The sequence below is a fragment of the Schistocerca serialis genome, chromosome 7, assembly GCF_023864345.2.
Source record: "Schistocerca serialis cubense isolate TAMUIC-IGC-003099 chromosome 7, iqSchSeri2.2, whole genome shotgun sequence".
Classification (NCBI taxonomy): domain Eukaryota; kingdom Metazoa; phylum Arthropoda; class Insecta; order Orthoptera; family Acrididae; genus Schistocerca; species Schistocerca serialis.
Window position 1 is genome coordinate 326,478,780 of NC_064644.1, and position 26,076 is coordinate 326,504,855.

Consider the following 26,076-nt stretch of genomic DNA (forward strand, 5'->3'; position numbering starts at 1 on the left):
TCAAACACTGACTATCTGTGTCACACTGCCACTGAAATACTGCTCGGCTCCTGCCAGCCAACCATTATCTGTTCATGATATTCTAAATCATGGCATAAAACATTCCCGTTTTTTAACTGAAGTTGATCATTAAGGAGGTTATACTTATCAAATTGCAGATGTTTAAAAATCTCCATTTCTTCTAGGATGTCTAATCTAGTACCTTTAATCTCATGAAGAAAAAGCTCCGTGCTGGTTAGGGGATTAGGCGCATGTGCCATTTGGATCAGGTGTTGGTGAAGGAGGAACCTTGTGTGCCGTCACCACTTTTAGTTAGAATGTGCTCCTTATATCTAGTTGCAATGGCTCTCAATGTTTGACCTATATAATAGTTTGGGCAATCCCCACAGGTGATTTTATAAACCCCAGAGCGAAATAGTTTTTCTTAGGCAAATTATACATTTAGGTATATCTTCTGAAGAAGGCTCAATTATTTGGGCTGAAACCTAGGTAAAGGTTGGTTTCATTACCGCAATCGAGGCTGATAGTTTCTAATATATATTAGATTATCATGATTGCTGACTGTGCTGCAATGTTGAAAGTACAAAAAAATATTCTTAACAGTTAAAGTGGAAAAATGTTATATGACAGCATCAAAGAACATCAATCTAGCAAACTTCATAAAGAACGTTAATTGAAATGGTGAAACTTTGAAATCAAGTTACAACATTCTGGTACATATTACAATGTATCAAGAAGCAGACTGAAAATGAAATCTATATTTGGAAACAGATACAAGGAAGTTACTTGATGTAACATTATCTCTTGGCCAAAGAGGCTTGGCCTTGAGAGGTTCATCTTGTTGTTGCTTTTGTTGTGGTCTTCAGTCCTGAGACTGGTTTGATGCAGCTCTCCATGCTACTCTATCCTGTGCAAGCTTCATCATCTCCCAGTACCTACTGCAACCTACATCCTTCTGAATCTGTTTAGTGTATTCATCTCTTGGTCTTCCTCTATGATTTTTACCCTCCACACTGCCCTCCAATACTAAATTCGAGATCCCTTGATCTTCTAGTCAGGTTGCGCCACAAATTTCTCTTCTCTCCAATTCTATTCAATACCTCCTCGTTAGTTATGTGATCTACCTATCTAATCTTCAGCATTCATCTATAGCACTACATTTTGAAAGCTTCTATTCTCTTCTTGTCTAAACTATTTATCGTCCACGTTTCACTTCCATACATGGCTACACTCTATAAAAACACTTTCAGAAATGACTTCCGGACACTTAAATCTATACTCGATGTTCACAAATTTCTCTTCTTCAGAAATGCTTTCCTTGCCATTGCCAGTTTACATTTTATATACTCTCTACTTCGAGCATCATCAGTTATTTTGCTCCCCAAATAGCAAAACTCATCTACTACTTTAAACGTCTCATTTCCTAAACTAATTCCTGCAGAACCACGTGATTTAATTCGACTACATCCATTATCCTCGTTTTGCTTTTGTTGATGTTCATCTTATTCGTCCTTTCAAGACACTGTCCATTCCCTTCAGCTGCTCTTCCAGCCCTTTGCTGTCTCTGACAGAATTACAATGTCATCTGTGAAACTCAAAATTTTTATTTCTTCTCCATGGATTTTAATTCCTACTCCAAATTTTTCTTTTGTTTCCTTTACTGCTTGCTCAATATACAGATTGAATAACATCGGGGATAGGCTACAACGCTGCCTCACTCACTTCCCAATCACTACTTCCCTTTCACACCCCTCCACTCAACTGTCATCTGCTTTCTGTACAAATTGTAAATAGCCTTTTGCTCTCCGTATTTTACCCATGCCACCTTCAGAATTTGAAAGAGAGTATTCCAGTCAACATTGTCAAAAGCTTTCTCAAAGTCTACAAATGCTAAAACCGTAGGTTTGCCTTTCCTTAATCTGTCTTCTAAGACAAGTCATAGTCAGTATTGCCTCATGTGTTCCAACATTTCTACGGAATCCAAACTGACCATCCCCAAGGTCGGCTTCAACCAGTTTTTCCATTTGTCTGCAAAGAATTCGTGTTAGTATTTTGCAGTGGTCAATTATTAAACTGATAGTTTGGTAATTTTCACATCTGTCAACACCTGCTTTCTTTGGGATTGGGATTACTATATTCTTCTTGAAGTCTGAGGGTATTTTGCCGGTCTCATACATCTTGCTCACTACATGGTAGAGTTTTGTTAGGCCTGGCTTTCCCAAGGCTGCCAGTACTTCTAATGGAATGTTGTCTACTTCCGGGGCCTTGTTTCAACTTAGGTCTTTCAGTGCTCTGTCAAACTCGTCACGCAGTATCATATCTCCTATTTAATCTTCGTCTACATTTTCTTCCATTTCTATAATATTGTCCTCAAGAACATCGCCCTTGTATAGACCCTCTATATACTCCTTCCACCTTTCTGCTTTCCCTTCTCTGCTTAGAACTGGGCTTCCATCTGAGCTCTTGATATTCATGCAAGTGGTTCTCTTTACTCCAAAGGTCTCTTTTAATTTCCCTGTAGGCAGTATCTGTCTTACCCCTAGTGATATGCACCTCTACATCCTTACATTTGTCCTCTAGCCATCCCTGCTTAGCCATTTTGCACTTCCTGTCTATCTCATTTTTGAGACGTTTGTATTCCTTTTTGCCTGCTTCATTTACTGCATTTGTATATTTTCTCCTTTCATCAATTAAATTCAATATCTCTTCTGTTACCCAAGGTTTCTATCAGCCCTCGTCTTTTTACCTACTTGATCCTCTGCTACCTTCACTATTTCATCTCTCAAAGCTATTCTTCTTCTACTGTATTTCTTTCCCCCATTCTTGTCAATCGTTCCCTAATGCTCTCTACTTCTGGTTCTTTCAGTTTATCCAGGTCCCATCTCTTCAAATTCCCACCTTTTTGCAGTTTCTTCAGTTTTAATCTACCATTCGTAACCAATAGATTGTGGTCAGAGTCCACATCAGCCCCTGGAAATGTCTTACAATTTAAAACCTGGTTCCTAAATCTCTGTCTTACCTTTATATAATCTATCTGAGACCGTCCAGTATCTCCAGGCTTCTTCCATGTCTATAACCTTCTTTTATGATTCTGAACCAAGTGTTAGCTATGATTAAGTTATGCTCTGTGCAAAATTCTATCAGGCAGCTTCCTCTTTCGTTCCTTAGCCCCATTCCATATTCACCTACTACGTTTCCTTCTCTTCCTTCACTATCTGAATAATTCCTTTTATCACATCATACATTTTGTCAATCTCTTCATCATCTGTGGAGCTAGCTGGCATATAAATTTGTACTACTGTGGTAGGCATGGGCTTTGTGTCTATCTTGGCCACAATAATGCGTTCACTATGCTGTTTGTAGTAGCTTACCCGCACTCCTATTTTTTTATTCATTATTAAACCTACTCCTGCATTACCCCTATTTGATTTTGTATTTATAACCCTGTATTCACCTGACCAGAAGTCTTGTTCCTCCTGCCACCGAACTTCACTAATTCCCACTATATCTAACTTTAACGTATTCATTTCTCTTTTTAAATTTTCTAACCTACCTGCTTGATTAAGGGATCTGACATTCCACGCTCTGATCCGTAGAACGCCAGTTTTCTTTCTCCTGATAACAACGTCCCCCTGAGTAGTCCCCGCCCGGAGATGCGAATGGGGGACTATTTTACCTCCAGAATATTTTACCCAAGAGGATGCCATCATCATTTAACCATACAGTAAAGCTGCATGCCCTCAGGAAAAATTACGGCTGTAGTTTCCCCTTGTTTTCAGCCGTTCGCAGTACCAGCACAGCAAGGCCATTTTGGTTAGAGCATATCAGTCAATTATCCAGACTGTTGCCCCTGCAACTACCGAAAAGGCTGCTGCCCCTCGTCAGGAACCACACATTTGTCTGGCCTCTCAACAGATACCCCTATGTTATGGTTGCATCTGCGGTACAGCTATCTGTATCGCTGAGGCACGCAAGCCTTCCCACTAATGGCAAGGTCAATGGTCCATAGGGAGGGAGGGGGGTTCATCTTCTTAGAGGTCTAATATTCTGAGGAAGTTTCAATTATTTAGGTTCATCTTAGAGGTCTAAATAATCGAAACTTCCGCAGAATATTAGACTTCTTGGACCACCATGATCCAGTTCTTACGAATCATATTAGCAAAGTCAGAAACAGTCCCGTCATGCCAGCAGTGCCATCTTGGAACAGAGAGAAAATGTTAAGTATTATTTAGTTATTTTTGATCCAATCCCAGATGCAAATCATGCTGAAAAGACAACATTTGCCCTGTGTTATATTTACTTCAGAAAATTAATAAAAATGAAATAAATGAACGATTTTTGTAATTTCTTGATTCTTATCAGAACACAGGATTTGATACTACACATTTGATCAACACTTGTGAAATACTCAATTCCCATTAGTGAATGCCGTGGACAGAGTTATGATAACATAAGTAGCTTGAGTGGGGCTTATGAAAAAGCCCAGACACATATTGTTCAGTGGAATATTTTTGCAAAACTTTGTCTGTGTGCTTGTCATAATATTAACTTATGTGCAGTACATGCAGCTGAGAGCTGTGATGAAGCACATACTTTTTTGAAGTTATTCAACAAATTTACAACCCATATCAGTTGCAGTCCACTACAGTGGGAATTCTGAAACAGTATGTTGGATGTTCTTTATATTCCGTGTCTGACATCTGTAGCAGTGCTTTGGTTGATGCTGTAAAGCTTTGTTCATACAGAGGGATTTGTTGTGGAGATCTGTACCCAGCACAAATTGCAGTGGAAAGTATCTCTACACAAATATATCATGACTTAGTTCAGGAACAAGAGCCCAGCAGAAGTTGCCAATGTGAGTGTTCTCACTGGTGACCTATAAAGGTGTAGCCAGTAAGCTTCACAAAACATGGCGTCCGAGGCAGAACTTCTATTGCTTTGCACTAGCACTATGAATGTATTTACGAAAAGGAGAATAATTGGAAAAAGGAACGTAGGTGGTGGGTGCATAACTTTCTCAGTAAATGGTGATGTCACGGAGCTTACATTTCAGTAATAAATGACATAAAAGTTGAAGACATTCAAGGTTTTGTTTGTATGTCTAGGACAGATTTCATTAGTGCTAAATATGACAGCTCTATATTCCACATTTAAGGATACAAATTTTCAGAAATCTGTAACCTCTACTGAATAACTTGCTTTCATATTATACCTTTTAGCTACTGGAGACTTGTACAGCTGATTAATGTACATGCACAGGATTTCTAGATCCAAACCAATGAAATAATACTGAAAGCACTTGTTTGTTTACATCCTTCAGGCATACCATTGATATGAACAGCTCTTCTGTAGCCAATTCTGTTGTATTCAAGGATGAACATCTGTTGAATTCAGAGAGGAATTCTGACCTCAAGTTGTGAATTTTACTGTCCAATACTCTATCTGAAATGCCAAATAAAAGATGCATGTTGGAGAAGGGCAATATGTTTGGCAATGTGGTTTTGAGAATAGGAGAATGAAGGATCCCGTAACTAATGCCTTTCATGAAATTCTTCTGTTAGTTTAATGGTGTTATTATTCACCCACTCCATCTTCACAAACTGCTGGTGAACGTACACAGTTGATCACCTGCACCCAAGATGCAACATCATGAGTCTGCCTGTTAGCTAAATACGCATGCTCAGTAGAAAATGTAGCAGGGGTTTGTGACACATTTTTCATGAGTGAATCCATACAGGCATTTGTGATGGAACAGAGTATTTCTTAGAACATTAGTGTCAATGTTGCAGGCACATATCACAGGAACTTGCAACATGTGCCATACCTCATGTGCTGGGCACAAGTCTATTAACAAACGTAGCTAAAGACCAATTGCAGCTCACTTGGTTAAGATTGTCACTGCTGTTAGAATGCGCAGTAAGTTAAATTTATCAGCTGAAACATGTTCTGTAGTACGGGATGTTTATGATTATGTTATACCTAACAAATGTTTAATCAAGATATCAGTTTTGTTTAAGATATTGGTACCAACTGACTACAGAAGTAAATTACAACCTCAAAATACTCACCAGTCGTTTGAGGTAAGAAACATTGAAAACTTTCCTGAATTTCTGGAGGTGCACACTAAGGAGAGGAAATCATTTTGTGATGAAACCAGGAATGAAGTGACAGTGGCGAATTCAGAAGATTCATTCAAGTTTTTAATTTTTTAAATGTAATCTTGAAAATCTGATTTGAAGCAGTCAAAGATTTTATGTGACACATTTGGAATTTTATGGTAAAACTCAAATGCAACTGATTATCAAGTCACTGAAGCATGCAAGTATTTTTCAGTGAATGCCATGATGTCACAAAAGATTTAGAAGAAGAAATTAAACATCTGAAAACAATTCATACTTCTAACTTTGAAGAGATTACTTTGTAATCATTAGACCTCTAGAATAATATGCACAAGCTTAAAATTTCAATCTTATTTGCAAATGAGCTGAGAAATGTGGCATTGCCCAGGTATTTGTTTATAGCTGTGTCCAAGACTCTGAACTCATGGCACTTATTTTTGACTTATAAAGCATCTTGGTATACAATGTTTGAAACAGTATGAGTGGGGGCATGAACAAAGAGCTTATTTGCTTCACTAACTTGGGAGAGAGCCATACGTAGCAGGCCAGGCAAAAGACAACTGACATCAAGGTCCACACCTGCATCTTGCCTTATGCTTTCTTTATGGTTATTGCATAACATAAACTCACTGTGAATATCAATTTTGGAAGGAGCAAGCTAAGCCTGATATTCTCGAGTTGCAACAAGTCTGACCTCATGATCTTCATTGCATTTTTGAGCTGTTCTTGTGTATTCAGAAAAATATGACCTTTCTCTATGAACTTTAATTCATAAACAAAATGAAATAAAAATGTAGAAAGTAGGCACAGAAATCACAAAGCAAACTCAATAAACATGTTTTTCCTAGCAAAGAATATAAATCAAATCTTTCAAAAGAAGCAAAGCAATGTCATTAAGTTTTTAATCCACAAAACAAAATCAGTAAATCAATATATCCTAGCCAAGTAAATTCACTTTTAGTTTGTATTTCTAAAGATAAAATGGCTGTCACGTACATAAACTTAATAAAATACGTCTGTCACTGAGTTAAAGAACTCATTGTACTGCTTCTTTGGTGTACTTTGCTGTAATCACTGGACGTCTCACACAAGCAGATGATTTTAAATAAAATTTGGAAACAATGTTTTTTTTCCATTTTCCAATTTTGGTGAAATAAAACCTATATTTTTCCCACACTAACTCAAGTCACCTGTGAAAACCCCATGAAAATTCATCTAGTAATTTTCGAGATTGACATGTTCAGACAGACATGACAGTTTAATTGTGAGTCTAGATATAGGTAGATGTATATGTAGCTTGCACGTCTTTTGCACTCTTACAGTGCCTGTAGCTGAAAATTCATTCAAGACTCTGGCTTATGTTAAAAATTGTCTCAGATCAACTATGCATCAACAATGTCTCACAGTTTGTGGACCCTGGGAATTGAATATAACTTAGCAAGGCAACTAAACTTTAATACACTAGACTCTTGCTAAGATGGCCCTAAATAGTCCGGCCTCTCAGTAATCCAGTGCACATACGAAAATGCATTCACAATTAATAATCATGCACAACAATGCTTAGTTAAACAATGCCTTATACACTGTATTTGAAATTTTAGTTTTCTTTACAGTTCGGAATCATGTCTTCTAAAAGGAAACATGTTATGTTAGACCTCAAGCAGAAACTCTAAATTTAAATCAAGATTCTCCCAGAAAGCCATTGCTACTGAGTTCAGTGTTGGACGAGCAACTATGTATGAAATCAAAAAGAAAGAAGATGCTATTTGACAGTACTCAACACAATTGTGGAAAACTGGTTATTTGACAGGGTGGGAACGAAGAACTGGTCGTAGCTATTCATAGATGGTTCATACAACATTGCAGCAAAGGAATTCCAGTAAGTGGCCCAATTATAAATGAAAAAGCAACTGCATTTAACAAACACGTTGGTGGTAGTAACTTGTTAGCAGCGAGCGAAGGTTGACCATCAAACGCAAAAATGACATGGCATTCAGCAGCTGACAGTCACCAGGGAAAGCTGCTCAGCTAACAATAAGGGCGCTGTTAAGTCTGCAAGCAAGATACAGAAGATAATAGAGGAAGAAGATTTAACTGCTCATGCCTTGTATAATGCTGATGAAACAGGACCCTTTTACAAGATGCTTCCTTCAAAAACATTAGCTGCCAAGAAAGAGAAGGAAGCTCGTGGTTACAAGCAACATAAACATCACATAACATTAATGGCATGTTGTACTGGAAATGGCAGTTATAAACCACAGCTTATGGTGGTTGGAAAATCCCAACGTCTACACTGTTTTCAACTCACTAACATAAATACTCTACCAGTGCAGTATTGTGCTCAGAAGGAAGCGTGAATGGACAGTCAAATATTCTCTCAGTGGTTCCATAACGTCTGTACCAGCAATGAGAAAGGAGCTAAAGAAGAAAAAGCTTCCACTGAAAGCTGTTTTTGTAACTGACAATGCTCCCAGTCATCCTTCAGACGTTTCTCTACAGTCCAATGGCATACAAGCACTCTTTTTGCCACCCAATGCGACAGCCCCAATTCAGCCCATGGACCAGGGAATTTTGGAATCAGTTAAACTTCTTGTCTCCTTGCTGAATGAAAGTGAAAGAGACTCTATTGAGACTATGCTGAAGGCATGGAAAGCAATTAACATATGTGATATTGTTTTCCAAGCAGCCAAAGCACGGGATACAGTGGAGAGCACTACCATAATGAAGAGCTGGCGAAAATTGTGGCCACGCATTGATGCCGAGTTGGATCCAGTAATGAGTGATAGATGAGCCAGTCAATTCAGCATTATCAATTACTTTGTACTCTGACAACTTCTACAATCCTCCAGGAGGAGAATAAATTGATGATGAAGATGTTACTAAGTGGCTGAATGAGGAAAACTGTGATACGGACCAAACTTTAACAGATGAAGAAATAATCTTAAGTGTGCAAGAAAGTAATGATGAAAAGTGATGAAGAAGAGGGCACAGGAGGAGAGAGCTTGAAGATTTCTCACACTGCTGGTGCTAAAGCTGCCAAGGTCTTCCTGGAGTACATTATGCAACAACCAGATACATGCAGTACTGATGTAACGCTTGTAAAGCAATTGCGTGATAAAGCATTCCAGCATCATCTATCATCATTGCGACAGTTAAAAATTATGGACATGTTTCATAGAGAGTGATATGACTGTATAATTATGTACAGTATATTGTACACTTGAGGACTAAGTTTCCTTTGAAAATTAATGTGTTTTTGGATTTAATAAACTATATCCTCTACAAAAGAAGATGCTATTTGACAGTACTCAACACAATTGGATAGTGAGTTGGGAAAACAGGTTATTTGACAGGGTGAGAACGAAGAAGTTTGTGGCACAACTTGACTAGAAGAAGGGAGGGATCGGTTGGTAGGACATGTTCTGAGGCATCAAGGGATCACAAGTTTAGTATTGGAGGGCAGCGTGGAGGGTAAAAATCCTAGAGGGAGACCAAGGGATGAATACACTAAGCAGATTCAGAAGGATGTAGGTTGCAGTAGGTACTGGGAAATGAAGTAGTTTGCACAGGATAGAGTAGCATGGAGAGCTGCATCAAACCAGTCTCAGGACTGAAGACCACAACAACATCCTCTATATTTTAAAATTGTAGCCTTCAGTTTAATAAAGTACAGTACACATATCCCCTATGTTTCAAAATAAATAAAAAACAAAATAAATGAATAAAATAAATTTCAGACACTCAATAATCTGGCACCCATATGTGCGAGGAATGGCCGGACTAGTCAAGAGTCTAGTGTACTGTGGTTCAAATATTTGCTGAACTAAAGGCTCATTAAGCACTATGGAGTGTTACAGGCAAATATGTTATAATAAACTACTTGTTGCACATTCTTGTCTTTTTACTGAAAGATGTGTGGGTACCCCATGGGAATAAGTAGGGACAGAGCACTCAATATCATAGCACTACCAACACCAGACTTTCTTCAAACTACAATTCAGCATAATGCGTAGCCTTTTGTTTTGAACTGAGGTTAAAGTAAATTAGAGCAATTAAAAAAAAAAATGAAATGGAGCATGTATACATTTACAATGGTTCATTATTGAGTAGCATGTGAAGCCAAACTTGTAAGTTCATCAATTGTATTTCAGTTTTCTCCCTTACCATGCAGGCTTTGGTGGAAGAAAGGAAGATTAAGAGTTTAACGTCCCAGTTTGAGGTCACTAGAGATGGAGCACAAGCTCAGATTGTGCGAAGGATTTGGAATGGTTATGTGTCATACTCATTCGAAAACAATTAAGGCACTTTCCTTGGAAAATAAAGGGATATCAAAGAAAGCCCTAATCTGGATGGCTGGATACGGATCTGAACTCATCGTTCTTCCAAATACGAGTCCAGTTTGCTAGCCACTACACTCTTGTCAGGACCAGGGAAAGTTACTATTTTGTTCCCTACTGTGGTGGCCTTTGTCTTCATCTCTACTTTCAAAACTAATATCACCATTCTTTCTGTTTCTGGTGGCTCAATGGTAAAGTCACAGGCTGCAAGCTCAAAGGCCTCAGATATGATTCCTGGTCAACCCTAGGATTTTTATCTCTCACTTGTCACTTCTTTTGTCTCCAACAATCTTTGTTGATGTGGAAATTCCGAGTTGCACTGTGCATCTGAATCCATGTTAAACTGGTCCGAAAAGTCAGTTCAGAAGTCAGAGAAAGGCAACAGGACCAAGCCTATTAAATCACTGTGTGTTCAAAATCAATCTCTAAACAGGACCAAGCCTATTAAATCAGTGTGTGTTCAAAATCAATCTCTAGATTAATAATGAGTTTATTTATTCTTTCAGTCTCCTCCATTCTTTCTTGATACATTTAACCTTTGTACACTCATTCAAGATTCATCTGACTGATGTGTTGATTCTTTCAAAGCTGCAGAATGAAACTGGAGACATGGTTTATGGCTATTTTTAGTTTTACTACATTCCAAATGATTTTGATTGTAATAGAACATTAAACAGGATAACACATAACTATTCCTAGTTCTTTGATATAATAGAAGGGATGAAATTAAACATTTTTCTTGATAAAGCAATGTCCAGAAGTGCATTGTTTTGACCTTATTCTGAGACGAAGGAAGCTGTGTAATAAAAGCATTGGAAGAACTTCAATGCTTAGCAGTGCCACATGGTGCAAGTGTGCTACAAATGATCTTTTTACAAAATTATTAAAACTAAACATAATGAGAATTGCAAATATATTTATAAATCTTACATTTAAATTTGTAGCTACCACACTCCATTTTAATACTGAATGAGATTGTGCATGGAAATCAGAAATATGAATCCATTTGTATTTGTAAATTATCAACAGAAATTACAATTCTGAGTACATTGTAAAAACTATAAATGTTCCTTTCATTACATTTTTCCAGCTTCTGAGAATACTGAGCTTTAATATTTGATGAGAATCAAAATAACATACTCAAAATTTGTGACATCTGTAAACAGTTCAGTGCTACAAACTTGCAAGTCAGCAAGAGCAACATCACTACATGGATTCCTGATTATGGAAAAATTGTTACAAAAATGAAACTTTGACCCTCCTATAATAATTATACAACAAACATAAATTTACCTATAAAATTCCTCAAAAGCTGAATTATAAATATCTGACTCCAGAAGACAACTACATATACTGAATAAATACTTCAGAGTCTACTAACTATTTAGGAGACAGAATATTATTTACATTTTTGGTCTGCAAACAATATATGAGTAAAACAGATAAATTTCAGCAGTAAGCAGATAATATATTTTATCTACTTAACACAAAACCCATACTTTTATATTTACTTATTTCCTATAATATGTAATATGCAGCAAACAAATATAAACTCTTCTTGTATAAAATTTTAAAAAATTGTAACACCTACTTCATATATTGCTTTAAAAAAAGGCATTTTTAAACATGAAACTGACCAGTATTACCAAAATTAGCACTATGAAAAACACCTCAAAACAGTTCAGACTGACAATTCTGACTAATAATGCCTAATATTTCTATGAAATGTAACATTAATATACAAAAATCTCAAGTCTCACATGAAAGTCAACTGAATATGTACAGTACAAATTTCTCATAAAAATCTGTGTCATAGCAAACCTCCATACCATTGACTCTCTGGATTGAAATATAGGTCAATATATATACAGATGTTCTTTAAATTTTTCATGTAAATAATCATTGATTCACATCATTCAGTCTATCTGAGGAATATGTACTCCAAAACTGGTATTCACCCATAAATTGAAATCATCAAATCATTCATTTTCTTCTTATCCTTATTATTTCCTTCTTATCATGTATATGAGCTTCTGATCAGAATAAATACTGTTCACTCTTCCTGAATTAATATTTTAACATATTATCTCACTGAAGCAATAAAAATAGTGCTACATTACTGGACTTTTTCATGTGTATCAATGCCAAGAAATTCAAAGGAATGGATGCAGGAATGAATGAGAGAGTCATGCTGAATGCCTTTCGTTGAGTGGCAGCCCATTGTTTAGGTTTTGAAGTCGTCGGCATTCTCGTTGGCGGAACGCTTTCCTTTCAGATTTTGTTCCTCCAGTCATTACTCGAATCACGGGCTTTTCTCTAGACACTCTGTCTGGATTGTAAGTGTAACCAGGTCCATCTGTGTCCCATGATTCTTGTGGAGGGGGCAGATTTACTGGGACGTATTCCTTCCAGCATTCCTCGGCACTTCTCCGTTCACCCTGGAAAAATGAATATTTTGCTTACAGTGGAGTGAAGGCTTTCAGTAATTTATTTCTTTGGACAGGCACTGAATCTCTAGCCTATAATAGGCTATAGAATACAGATTGCACAAACAGGAGTGTCAATATTTTGAATCCAATAATGTGCTTGGAGACTAGCTTCTAATGAAACAGTAAACAGTGAACAGTAAACGAGAACTAGTAATGGGTATGATCTGGAAGAAATGCTTGCCATTCTTAGGACATCTAATCAGGACACTGGAAAACAGAACCATCGGTAGAATAATGCAGAAATTATGGAATTCTAAGAGCAACATTAGATGGATTACAGAAATCGGATAAGATATGAAGTAACTAGAGAATACCAAGAGAAGATATAAAAACAAAGACAAAATCAACAAAAACAAACCAAACTATACACCAGGGGCAACAAACAGACAACGGGAAGAATGATTTTATAAGAAGAAAGAAGGATTTGGTCTGAGAGACTGAAGAAGTACTGCATCAACAGGAAACAAAAAACCAATTGTATAAAACTGATTAAAGTAGTCCAATGGAAGCCATAATATGCAAGTAAATAAATAAAATACTTAGCTGCCCACGGAATGGGTTCAGGTCCAACCTTTTTAAAAATCAATTGTATAAAATTGACAAAAGTAGTCCAACGAAGGCCGTAATATACAAGTAAATAAAGAACTTTGGTGCTCACAATATGGGTTCAGGTCCAACATTATTACAGTCAAAACAGTCCAATGAAGGCCGTAATATGCAAGCAAATAAAGTACTTGGCTGCTCACAATATGGGTTCAGGTCCAACATTATTACAGTCAAAACAATCATTGCATTGTAACATGGTTTGGAAATAACGTTATATTCTATGCAACACTGTTGGATTTAAGGAAAGCTTTTGATCTGGACTCTTACAGTAGTCTTTATCAGAAAATTCCAGAGTTTTACTACTACATCTACACTTACATGTACTTCACAAGCCACCTAACCCCCCCCCCCCCCCCCCTGACAACATCCCCTCTTCTTCCGGTTGTAAATAGTTCGCGGAAAGATGACTGTCAGTAAGCCTCGGTGCGATCTCACATCTCTCTAATTTTATCTTCATGGTCTTTTCATGTGATATACATGGGAGAACCACTTTATTAGTTAACTCTAAGAACGTATGTGCTTGGAACTTTGACAGTAAACCACAGTCATGCAAACTGTTTCTCATGTAGTGGCAGCCAATGGAGTCAGCTGAGCATCTCTGTGACACTTTTGCACTTACTAAGTTAACCCATAACAAAATGTGCTGCTCTTTTTCAGGTCTTTTGTATGTACTCTATCAATCCTATCTGTTACAGATCCCAGTCAAACTCCTAGATATCTTATGGATGTGACTGTATCGACTGAGTGATTCACAATCAAGTAATCGAACAGTAATGGGTCTTTCTGCCTATTTGTGCGCTATATGTTACATATGTTTATATTAATGGTCAACACTGCACCAAGTGTCGATCCTCTGCTGATCTGCCTGCATTTCGTTAGAATTTTCTAGCATTCCGCCTTCTGCCCAGAGATTCAGGACCCCACCACTATTCTCCCTTCACCATCACCCCAAAGTGTCCAGGGCGGCACAGTAAACACTGTGCAGAAGCAAATGCATTCCTGTCAATGTGTGCTTGGTGTCGGAATGGTACACTTTGCATCAACATTTTGATGGTAGGCAGAGAAATCCTCGAAACTCCCATTTTGTTAAATTTTGCAGATGAAGCAAAAACAGTTTCTTAAAAAATAATATAATGTGATACAGAAAGTTGCTACTTGTATGGCTGTATAGTGGAATGTAAATTATTGACAATTAAAGAAATCCATGCACTTTAAAACTTCTCTTTGATTCCAGAGATACTGGTTACTGAATTACAAGTTTTCACAAAACGATGGAGTTACGAGGTTTTCATCGCTACCATTGACTTGTTATGTTGGAGATTGTGTGGTTTCATGAGCATTGTCACTTTCGCTTAGTTGCTTTGGTGCAGTGGGTTATTTGCAACTGATAGTGTTTTGAGCGTGTGCAAGCAATGCCAGATAGTGCTGTTGTTGGCTGTCATGGCTGTACTTCTCACAATTGCAACACTAAAAAGGAATGAAAGCATGGCTTTATGCTTTCCCTTTAAATGATTTGGCTGTAGAAAAGACCCTATGAATACTGCAAATGTTGAAATATGCCCTCATCATTGCAAACAAATAGATTATGTGAGAGACTTGCGTTTGGTACTGTCAAATTTACCACGTAAACGAGTGCCTTAAGAGCAATGAATTTCGATGGTGTAATTCGCCAAGTAGTATGCACGCCAGTGCTACCAAACCACTTGTAATAGATAAAGGGAAAGGAACCTTTCAACAAATCTGTGGAAGAAGCATGGGCACTTTGCGAAAGCTTTTTACAACGGCAGATGGGCGCTGAAAAATGTACATTACTGATGAAGTCCTTTCTAATGAAATCAGATAAAGCCTGTTTACAAAATTGCATACCGTCATTACAGAGGAGAAATACTCATCTGAAAAACATGCGCATGAAATTTTTGTTAACGAAACGTCTTCACAACGAAGAAAATAAATGTACCTGTATCTATTGAAACTAATCGAAACTGGGCAAAATATTTTCATCCAGTCAAATGAGAAGTTTGTTACATGGGTCAAAACGGGTTCTATGGGCCAAAGAGCGCATTATTTAGCAAGTCGATTTTTTTGCACACCATTTCACAGAAGAGTTACAATTTTTTCAGGAAAAAAATCCAGAGAACCTCCACCTGCAGTGTCATTCTTGTGTTCTTGGAGAACCCGCAGTTTCAGTTGGCACCAGGTATTTGGGAGGATGTTCTACACTCATGAAAAATTAAGGATAATTGTAGAATGCGGTGCCACACAACGTGGCATTACACAAAACTCGCACTAATAGCATAGGCACATAGGGAACACACATGACACAGATCTGCAAGTCCACGGTATTGGTGATAAGTTGAGAAAACTGTCCCGAACACATGTGTTACAAAACGCCACTGTTTCTTGTGCATGTACCCTGACATCAATATGGGATATGATCACCATGCCCACGTACACAGGCCGCACAACGGGTTAGGATACTCTGGATTAGATGGTCGAGCAGCTGCTGGGGTATAGTCTCCCATTCTTGCACCAGTCAGTGCCTGTTGGAGCTCCTGAAGTGTCCTAGGGGTTTGAAGACGTGCAACGATACGTCGACCAAGAACATCCCAGACATGCTCGATGGGGTTTAGGTCTGGAGAACAGGCAGGCCACTCTATTCGCCTGATATCTTATGTTTCAAGGTACTCCTCCACAATAGCAGCTCGGTGGGACCATGCGTTATCATCCATCAGGAGGAAGGTGGGACCCACTGCCCCCCTGAAAAGGTGGACATACTGGTGCAAAATGACATCCCGATACACCTGACCTGTTACAGTTCCTCAGTCAAAGACATGCAGGGGTGTAGGTGCACCCATCATAACCCCACCTTTACCATCAAACCACGACCTCCATACAGGTCCCTTTCAAGGACATTAAGGGGTTGGTATCTGGTTCCTGGTTCACACTAGATGAAAACGCAGTGAGAATCACTGTTCTGACTATACATGGACTCGTCCGTTAACATGACCTGGGACCACTGTTCCAATGACCACGTACTGTGTTCTTGACACCAGGCTTTACGGGCTCTCCTGTGACTACGGGTCACTGGAATGCACCTTGCAGGTCTCTAGGCGAATAAACCATGTCTGGTCAGTCACCTGTAGGCTGCGTGTCAGGAGACAACTGTTCCAGTGGCTGCTGCATGGTTCCAAGCAAGCCTACCTGCAGTACTCCATGGCCTTCTGCGGGCACTGATAGTGAGATATTGGTCCTCATGTGGTGTTATGGAAGTCCCGTAATGTAGCACCTGGACACATTTCCTGTCTAATGGAATCGTTGCCATAATCTTGAGATCACACTTTGTGGCACACGGAGGGCCCGTGCTATGACCTGCTATGTTTGACCAGCCTCCAGTCGCCCTAGTATTCTACCCCTCATAATGTCATCAATATGTGTTCTTTGAGCCATACACACAGTCACCATTAGCACATCTGAAAACGTCTGCACACTTACTCACTGCACCATACTCTGACATGCACCAGCACACTGCTGTGTGGACTGCTGCCAGCACCACCGTGTGATGACTGCAGGTCAAATGCACTGCTTAGTCGTAACCTGAGATGATTTAAACTTGCAAACTGCCCACCAGAGCGTTGTTTCACCATGTATCAGCATTATCCTTAATTGATGAGCATGAGTGTAGTTTCATTAGCTAATTCAAATGCTTCCTACAAGTAAAGCACTTGTATAATTTATTGAGTGAAAATGACTGTTCACCTGTAAGTTGAAGTTCCTTTTAAAATGTGAACAATACAAAATGAAAATGAGAGTTACGTAGGTCTTGTTCACTCGTTAAAACTTTTCTCAAAGCCAGCCAGATAGATCACATCTTGGTGGACCAGCGCTATAGCCATAGAGTCATGGACGTCAGGTCGTATAGAGGAGCTGACTGTGCATCAGACCACTTCCTCATTGTGTGCATGATTAAACTCATGTTCACTTACATGCATAAGAAGAAGGTGACAGATGTTGAGAAACTAGGAGAAAGTGCCATTAAAGAACAATATGCTATAGAAATCAAAAACCGTTTTGAGGTCCTAGAGACCCTAGAACCAAGAGAGAACGTGGAGGAAAGATGGAAAGAAATAAAGTCCACAGTACTAAGTGTAGCGGAGGATATATTGGGAAGAAAGAAGATAATGAAGAAGAGGAAATGGTTCAACGAGACATGCCAGAAGGCTACAGAAAAGAGAAGGAAGATGAGAGAGAGGTGGCTAGCTGACAGAGGGAATGAGCAGAAAAGGGAACATTTTACCAACATCAGAAAGGAGACAAAGCGATTCCTAAGAGCAGGGAAGAAAATATTTCTAATTAGTTTGCTAAAACAAGTTGAGGCAGAGAACCAAAACAAGAATTCAAGGCAATTATTTCAATACATAAAAAATCGGGAACATGGATTTCAGAGCACAACTCTTTTCATTAGAGATACGAACGGCAACTTGATAAATGACAAGGAAAGAATTGTAGAAAGATGGAAAGAATACGTCTCAGAACTGGTGAATCGCCCAGACCAAGATGGGATATTACCTGCAAACACTACGGAGGAAAGGAAAGATGAAGAAGAATGGGAAGTTAGTGAAGAAGACGTGAAAATCGAAATCGAAGGACTCAGAAACAAGAAAGCCCCAGAAGAGGACGGAATAACATCAGAATTAATCAAGGAGGAGGTTGAGAACTTACACTCAGAGATATAAAAACTGATCCAGTTGATATGGGAGAAGGAAACACTGCCAGAAGAATGGAAATTGGCTATAATATGCCCAATATACAAGAAGGGAAGCAAAATGGAATACGGTAACTACAGAGGAATCAGCTTGTTGAATGTAACGTGTAAGATGCTGTCCATCATTATCCTCAGAAAATTGCAACCATTCATAGAGAACAACATAACAGGAGTACCAAGCTGGCTTTCGACCAAACCGATTGACAATAGATCATATTTTCACACTAAGATAATCGTTTGAAAAACACTGGGAATATGATAAAGATATCTACAGCCTGTTCGTTGATTTTCAACGTCCATATGACAGCATCCACAGGAATAGCCTATACAATGTGATGCAGGACTTCAGAATCCCTGAGAAGTTAGAGAGAATGGTGCAAGCTTGTATGGTGGTGGTGGTGGTTAGTGTTTAACGTCCCGTCGACAACGAGGTCATTAGAGACGGAGCGCAAGCTCGGGTTAGAGAAGGATTGGGAAGGAAATCGGCCGTGCCCTTTCACAGGAACCATCCCGGCATTTGCCTGAAACGATTTAGGGAAATCACGGAAAACCTAAATCAGGATGGCCGGAGACGGGATTGAACCGTCGTCCTCCCGAATGCGAGTCCAGTGTGCTAACCACTGCGCAAGCTTGTATGGAAGGGTCAAAGGCAGCAGTACGTTTCCGAGGAGCCACATCATAAAAATTCAAGATTGAGACAGGCCTCAGACAAGGGGATGCTCTCTCATGTGTTCTGTTCAGTATCATCCTAGAGAAAGTAATAAAAGTGTGTAGGCACCAGGAGTGGGCTGGAGTAGAGATGGACGGTAACTTCAATTGTCTCGCATATGCAGATTACATAGTACTATTAAGTGAATCAAAGCACAAGTTGAAATAAATGTACCAGAAAATGGACAATTATGCACAGAACGTAGGGCTCAAAGTGAATCGAGACAAAACAGAGTTCAGGCAATTAGGAAGAAAACAAGAGCAGGTAGAATTTCTTGAGATAGATGGTAAGAGGTTCAGGAGAGTAGACCAGTTCAAATACTTGGGATCTTGGTTTACCACGAACAACAAAAAAATGAACATCAATGAAAGAATAGCAGTGGGAACGAAATGCATGCATTCCCTCAGAGAGACGCTCAGCTCTAAAACAATCTCAGTGAACACTAAGATGAAAATCTACAACACAGTGATATGCCCAGTAGTAATGTACGGTTCAGAAACATGGAGTATGACTAAGCGGGAAAGGGAAAAACTATTAATATTTGAAAGACGAGTAATGAGGAAGATATGGGGACCAGTTTTAGATAATGGAGGAGGAGAAAAAACGAGGAAATGTACCTTCTGATGCAACAACCAACTATCCTACGGAAGATAAAGAGCAAAAGAATACAATGGGTGGGCCATGTAGCCCGTATGCCAGATGGAAGACAGGCGAAGATGGCACCTGCGGTGTAACCAAACACCAAACGCGCTATTGGATGACCGAGGCAGTGCTGGATGGACAACCTGGCGAAGGACCTAGCAACCCTGGGAATCGATGACACCTGGAGGAATCGGGCACAAAACAGGAAGGCATGGAGGCAGTTTGTGGAAGCAGCGCGTGCTCTGCGGGGCCAGTGATCGCTGAATATCTTATCTACCTATCTAGCTTAGAAAATAGCAAGTCTGTTTCAAACATACAGAAACAGATCATACTTTGTGCTTTTTTGCATGTTTTGATTCGAAAGGTGCTTGAATCTGTTTTAAAAATTAGCAGTGTCTATTTGAAAGCTGGTTAGGTTACTTGATGTAGGGGTAACATTCTGGCAATAGCATATCCGTTTACATTTCATTATTTCAGTAGAAACTTAAAGGTATCACAAATACATCGCATAAATGCACGGCCCACAAGTTATAGTGCTATTTCCGAGGTTTTTAGTGACGCCACAGCGCCCGCCAATAGCTGCACGAAGGTGCTGTGGCATCAGGGGTCACAGTCGACACTGTAGGCTACTGAGTTGCGAAAGCAAAATGTCTCAGATGCCCTAACACCACCGCAGACTGGGGCAGAAACTGAAGGCTGTGGTCAACGCAGCTTCCAGCTGTTTATAGCTGCGAGTTCTGGCCGCATCCGTACACAACAGGCACCGTCTTTATCAATCTATAATGAGTCCCCCCCCCCCCCCCCCCCCCTCCATGAACCATGGACCTTCCCGTTGGGAGGCTTGCATGCCACAATGATACAGATAGCCATACCGTAGGTGCAACCACAATGGAGGGGTATCTGTTGAGAGGCCAGACAAACGTGTGGTTCCTGAAGAGGGGCAGCAGCCTTTTCAGTAGTTGCAGGGGCAACAGTCTGGATGATTGACTGATCTGGCCTTGTAACACTAACCAAAATGGCCTTGCTGTTCTGGTACTGCGAACGGTTGAAAGCAAGGGGAAACTACAGCCGTGATTTTTCCCGAGAGCATGCAGCTTTACTGTATGATCAAATGATGATGGCGACCTCTTGGGTAAAATATTCCGGAGGTAAAATAGTACCCCATTCGTATCTCCAGGCGGGGACTACTCAAGAGGGCATCATTATCAGGACAAAGAAAACTGGCGTTCTACGGATCGGAGCGTGGATTGTCAGATCTCTTAATTGGGCAGGTAGGTTAGAAAATTTAAAAAGGGAAATGGGTAGGTTAAATTTAGATATGGTGAGAATTAGTGAAGTTCGGTGGCTGGAGGAACAAGACTTTTGGTCAGGTGAATACAGGGTTATAAACACAAAATCAAATAGGGGTAATGCAGGAGTAGGTTTAATAATGAATAAAAAAATAGGAGTGCGGGTAAGCTACTACAAACAGCATAGTGAACGCATTATTGTGGCCAAGATACATACGAAGCCCACACCTACTACAGTGGTACAAGTTTATATGCCAACTAGCTCTGCAGATGACGAAGAAATTGAAGAAATGTATGACGAAATAAAAGAAATTATTCAGCTAGTGAAGGGAGATGAAAATTTAATAGTCATGGGTGACAAATTCGGGAGTAGGAAAAGGGAGAGAAGGAAACATAGTAGCAGGGATGGCTAGAGGACAAATGTAAGGATGTAGAGGCTTATCTCACTAGGGGTAAGATGGATACTGCCTACAGGAAAATTAAAGAGACCTTTGGAGAAAGGAGAACCACTTGCATCAATATTAAGAGCTTTGATGGAAACCCAGTTCTAAGCAAAGAAGGGACAGCAGAAAGGTGGAAGGAGTATATAGAGGGTCTATACAAGGGCGATGTACTTGAGGACAATATTATGGAAATGGAAGTGGATGTAGATGAAGATGAAGGCATCAAGGGATCACCAATTTAGTATTGGAGGGCAGCGTGGAGGGTAAAAATCGTAGAGGGAGACCAAGAGATGAATACACTAAGCAGATTCAGAAGGATGTAGGTTGCAGTAGGTACTGGGAGATGAAAAAGCTTGCACAGGATAGAGTAGCATGGAGAGCTGCATCAAACCAGTCTCAGAACTGAAGACCACAACAACAACAACATTTTGCAGCTGTGACTTATTAAACTGATAGTTCGGTAATTTTCACATCTGTCAACACCTGCTTTCTTTGGGATTGGAATTATTATATTCATCTTGAAGTCTGAGGGTATTTCGCCTGTCTCATACATCTTGCTCACCAGATGGTAGAGTTTTGTCAGGACTGGCTCTCCCAAGGCCGTGAGTAGTTCCAATGGAATGTTGACTACTCCGGGGGTCTTGTTTCGACTCAGGTCTTTCAGTGCTCTGTCAAACTCTTCACGCAGTATCATATCTCCCGTTTCATCTTCATCTACATCCTCTTCCATTTCCATAATATTGTCCTCAAGTACATCGCCCTTGTATAGACCCTCTATATACTCCTTCCACCTTTCTGCTTTCCCTTCTTTGCTTAGAACTGGGTTTCCATCTGAGCTCTTGATATTCATACAAGTCGTTCTCTTATCTCCAAAGGTCTCTTTAATTTTCCTGTAGGCAGTATCTATCTTACCCCTAGTGAGATAGGCCTCTACATCCTTACATTTGTCCTCTAGCCATCCCTGCTTAGCCATTTTGCACTTCCTGTCGATCTCATTTTTGAGACGTTTGTATTCCTTTTTGCCTGCTACATTTACTGCATTTTTATATTTTCTCCTTTCATCAATTAAATTCAATATTTCTTCTGTTACCCAAGGATTTCTACTAGCCCTCGTCTTTTTACCTACCTGATCCTCTGCTGCCTTCGCTACTTCATCCCTCAAAGCTACCCATTCTTCTTCTACTGTATTTCTTTCCCCCATTCCTGTCAATTGTTCCCTTATGCTCTCCCTGAAACTCTGTACAACCTCTGGTTCTTTCAGCTGCAAAATACTAACGCAAATTCTTTATACATGAATGGAAAAACTGATAGAAGCTGGCCTAGGGGAAGATCAGTTTGGATTCCGTAGAAATGTTGGACTACGTGAGGCAATACTGACCCTACGACTTATCTTGGAAGAAAGATTAAGGAAAGGCAAACCTATGAGTCTAGCATTTGTAGATTTAGAGAAAGCTTTTGACAATGTTAATTGGAATACTCTCTTTCAAATTCTGAAGGTGGCAGGGGTAAAATACAGGGAGCAAAAGGCTATTTACAATTTGTACAGAAAGCAGATGGCAGTCATAAGAGTCGAGGGACATGAAAGGGAAGCAGTGGTTGGGAAGGGAGTGAGACAGGGTTGTAGCCCATCCCCGATGTTATTCAATCTGTATATTGAGCAAGCAATAAAGGAAACAAAAGAAAAATTCACAGTAGGTATTAAAATCCATGGAGAAGAAATAAAAACTTTGAGGTTCGCTGATGACATTGTAATTCTGTAAGAGACAGCAAAGGACTTGGAAGAGCAGTTGTACGGAATGGACAGTGTCTTGAAAGGAGGGTATAAGATGAACATCAAGAAAAGCAAATGTAGCTGGAATGTAGTCGAATTAAGTCGGCTGATGCTGAGGGAATTAGATTAGGAAATGAGACACTTAAAGTAGTAAAGGAGTTTTGCTATTTGGGGAGCAAAATAACTGATGACGGTCGAAGCAGAGAGGATATAAAATGTAGACTGGCAATGGCAAGGAAAGCGTTTCTGAAGAAGAAAAATTTGTTAACATCGAGTATAGATTAAAATGTCAGGAAGTCGTTTCTGAAAGTATTTGTATGGAGTGTAGCCATGTATGGAAGTGAAACGTGGACGATAAATAGTTTAGACAAGAAGAGAATAGAAGCTTTCGAAATGTGGTGCTACAGAAGAATGCTGAAGATTAGATGGGTAGATCACATAACTAATGAGGAGGTATTGAATAGAATTGGGGAGAAGAGGAGCTCGTGGCACAACTTGACTAGAAGAAGGGATCGGTTGGTAGGACATGTTCCGAGACATCGAGGGATCACCAATTTGGCATTGGAGTGCAGCGTGAAGGGTAGAGGGAGACCAAGAGAGGAATACACTAAGCAGTTTCAGAAGGATGTAGGCTGCAGTAGGTACTGGGAGATGAAGAAACTTGCACAGGATAGAGTAGCATGGAGAGCTGCATCAAACCAGTCTCAGGACTGAATACCACAACAACTACAACAACGAGTTTTCGTCTATATCACTAGTAATATAACACTACCACAGGCAGTCGTTGCTGCTACGCTACTTCGAATGGAAATAAATACACTTCATATGCCGCAATCGCAGTGTCGACACTTTTATTGTTATGTTGGAACAATAAAAGTACGTACACTGTGATCGCGGCAAACAGTGTTCGTTTCCAACCACACCGATCGCCCCACAGAGCAACCTGTGTGCTACTTCAGATATTGAATAAACTGCGAAGTCAGCTCATACAATGCAAATGCAGTAAAATTTATATAGAAACGTTCAGTTCACTTCTTCGTATAGGCATGCGAGAACAAAAACTAAATCAAATCGTGCGTATAAACAGAAATTACTGCTGCTGTTGCCGTGTCCACAGGGCTACGCGGCTGCAGCTTCACCGACTATGCGCGCACTGTATTTAGTGGTCGCTATGAGTGGAAGAGGAGGCTCTGTGTCCTATACAACGTAGTTAAGCAACAGCAGGCAGCGAATATAAATAATAAAAAACAGCCAGTTTTCAAATTGTGTGTGTGCCTCACAGGGACCGATTCTTGAAACTTTCTTGTTCATTATTTACAGAAATGATTGACACAAAGTAATGTTGTGTGATACAATCATATATTCTTTGACACGACAGATGTGACAGATATCTTGAAAATATACAACATAGTATAGACGTAGTGATAAGGATATGTGCCATTTGTTTTCAAAAAGAGGTACTACAAAAAAATACAGCGAAGGTGAAGACTTTATACTTAATGTCAGTGCTACCAGTGATGACAACAGAAAGTAAAACTGCTTTGATTTCATACAGAACTAAGCTTCAGCTGGGATACTCACACAAGAAATCCCCCCGTCACAGCTGCACATGTGCTCCAGCTACTGCAAGAGCTGATTTGGGCACATAAATAACTCCTGTTACCATACTCGTATATGCGTATTTCACATTCTTCATCTTCTCCTCTGTGTTATGGAACAGCTTTTCGACAAGTGCAGATCCAAGGGAGGTGCGCGTCATGTGGCCCCCAAATATATTTTAGTAAAAACGTTTATATTTTTACATATCCAAATATCTCAGATAACTTTCGTGGAATAATGTAGCGTGAAAACTAGGAGTTTCGAAAATGGTAAGGAATTCTAGAAATTTACAACTTACTTCTCAGTTTTTTGTCCAAGTGTATGTGCGTGCGTCCCGACTGCTGCGGCCATTCCAATCACAGCCTGATCGAACCTGCTGCGGACAAACAATCCGACACGGTAGTACTGGGAAACGATGGTCAGTTGAGTGACCGGAGGCGCGGTGACTGGTCGTATATCGGAAATACTTTTACTGTCACTCTCACCAGCCATCGCGCCGAGCGTCAACTTAGTTTACGCGTGGTAATACATCAGCGCCTCTAGGGAAAAAAATACGGAAAGGTCGACTTGTGCAACGTAGTTGGAAATGACCGAAAGAAAGACTTCCACTCACAAGGGGAGGCCAGCAATTGTGAAATTCAGATTCGATTCATACTGCGCATAATAAAAGCTCATGGCCAAAGGTGTAATGTGGCAAAGCACCAAGATGCACTTCTCAGCCGTTGTCGAGAAAATCGACAGTTAAAAGAAACCGTTGCGGTGAAATGCTCTCTACGATTAATAATTTTCTACAGCGTCGTGGCGCAGCGGAAAGCGCTCCGGTTCGTAATCCGAAGGTCGCCGGATCGAATCTCGCGCCATGCAACTTTTTTTTATTATTAGTTTTTGTAATTCATATTAATGAATTGCTTATGCATGTTGGTGAAGGCGGATCGCTCTCCAATTGTACCGCCTCCATTTTTCCCTTTTTTTTAACAGGGTGTACCAAAGCTCTCCCTTCCGCACTGATTTTCGACGATGTTATAAGTTGCGCTAGGGACCGCATGTACCTTCTTTCGAAGTTAGCACGCAACTACGCTGTTATGCGGCGGCTCGTTTCGGCCCATTCAACATCTGTCCTTCAAGTGTAACGAACGAGTAACGGAGTTTATATTTCATACCTGCCACAGCAAATTTGTGTTCGTGGTGTCTCTATTCTAATTCGAACGTTTGACTTACGCTATACGTATTCGTTTCGGAATATCGTTTCTACGTCTTCCGTTAACTATACGTGGATAACATTATGAAGATAATTAATAACATTGTGAAAT

The 26,076-nt window shown here is 39.8% G+C and overlaps 1 long non-coding RNA gene across 1 annotated transcript; it reads right to left on the minus strand.

Moving 5' to 3' along the window:
- Positions 1-10,930: 10,930 nt before the first annotated feature.
- LOC126412799 (uncharacterized) lies at positions 10,931-25,127 on the minus strand. Its single transcript, XR_007575343.1, has 2 exons — positions 25,065-25,127; positions 10,931-12,894 (listed from the first exon to the last, which is right to left on the minus strand). It is a non-coding gene; the product is annotated as an uncharacterized LOC126412799 (long non-coding RNA).
- Between the last annotated feature and the right edge of the window lie 949 nt (positions 25,128-26,076).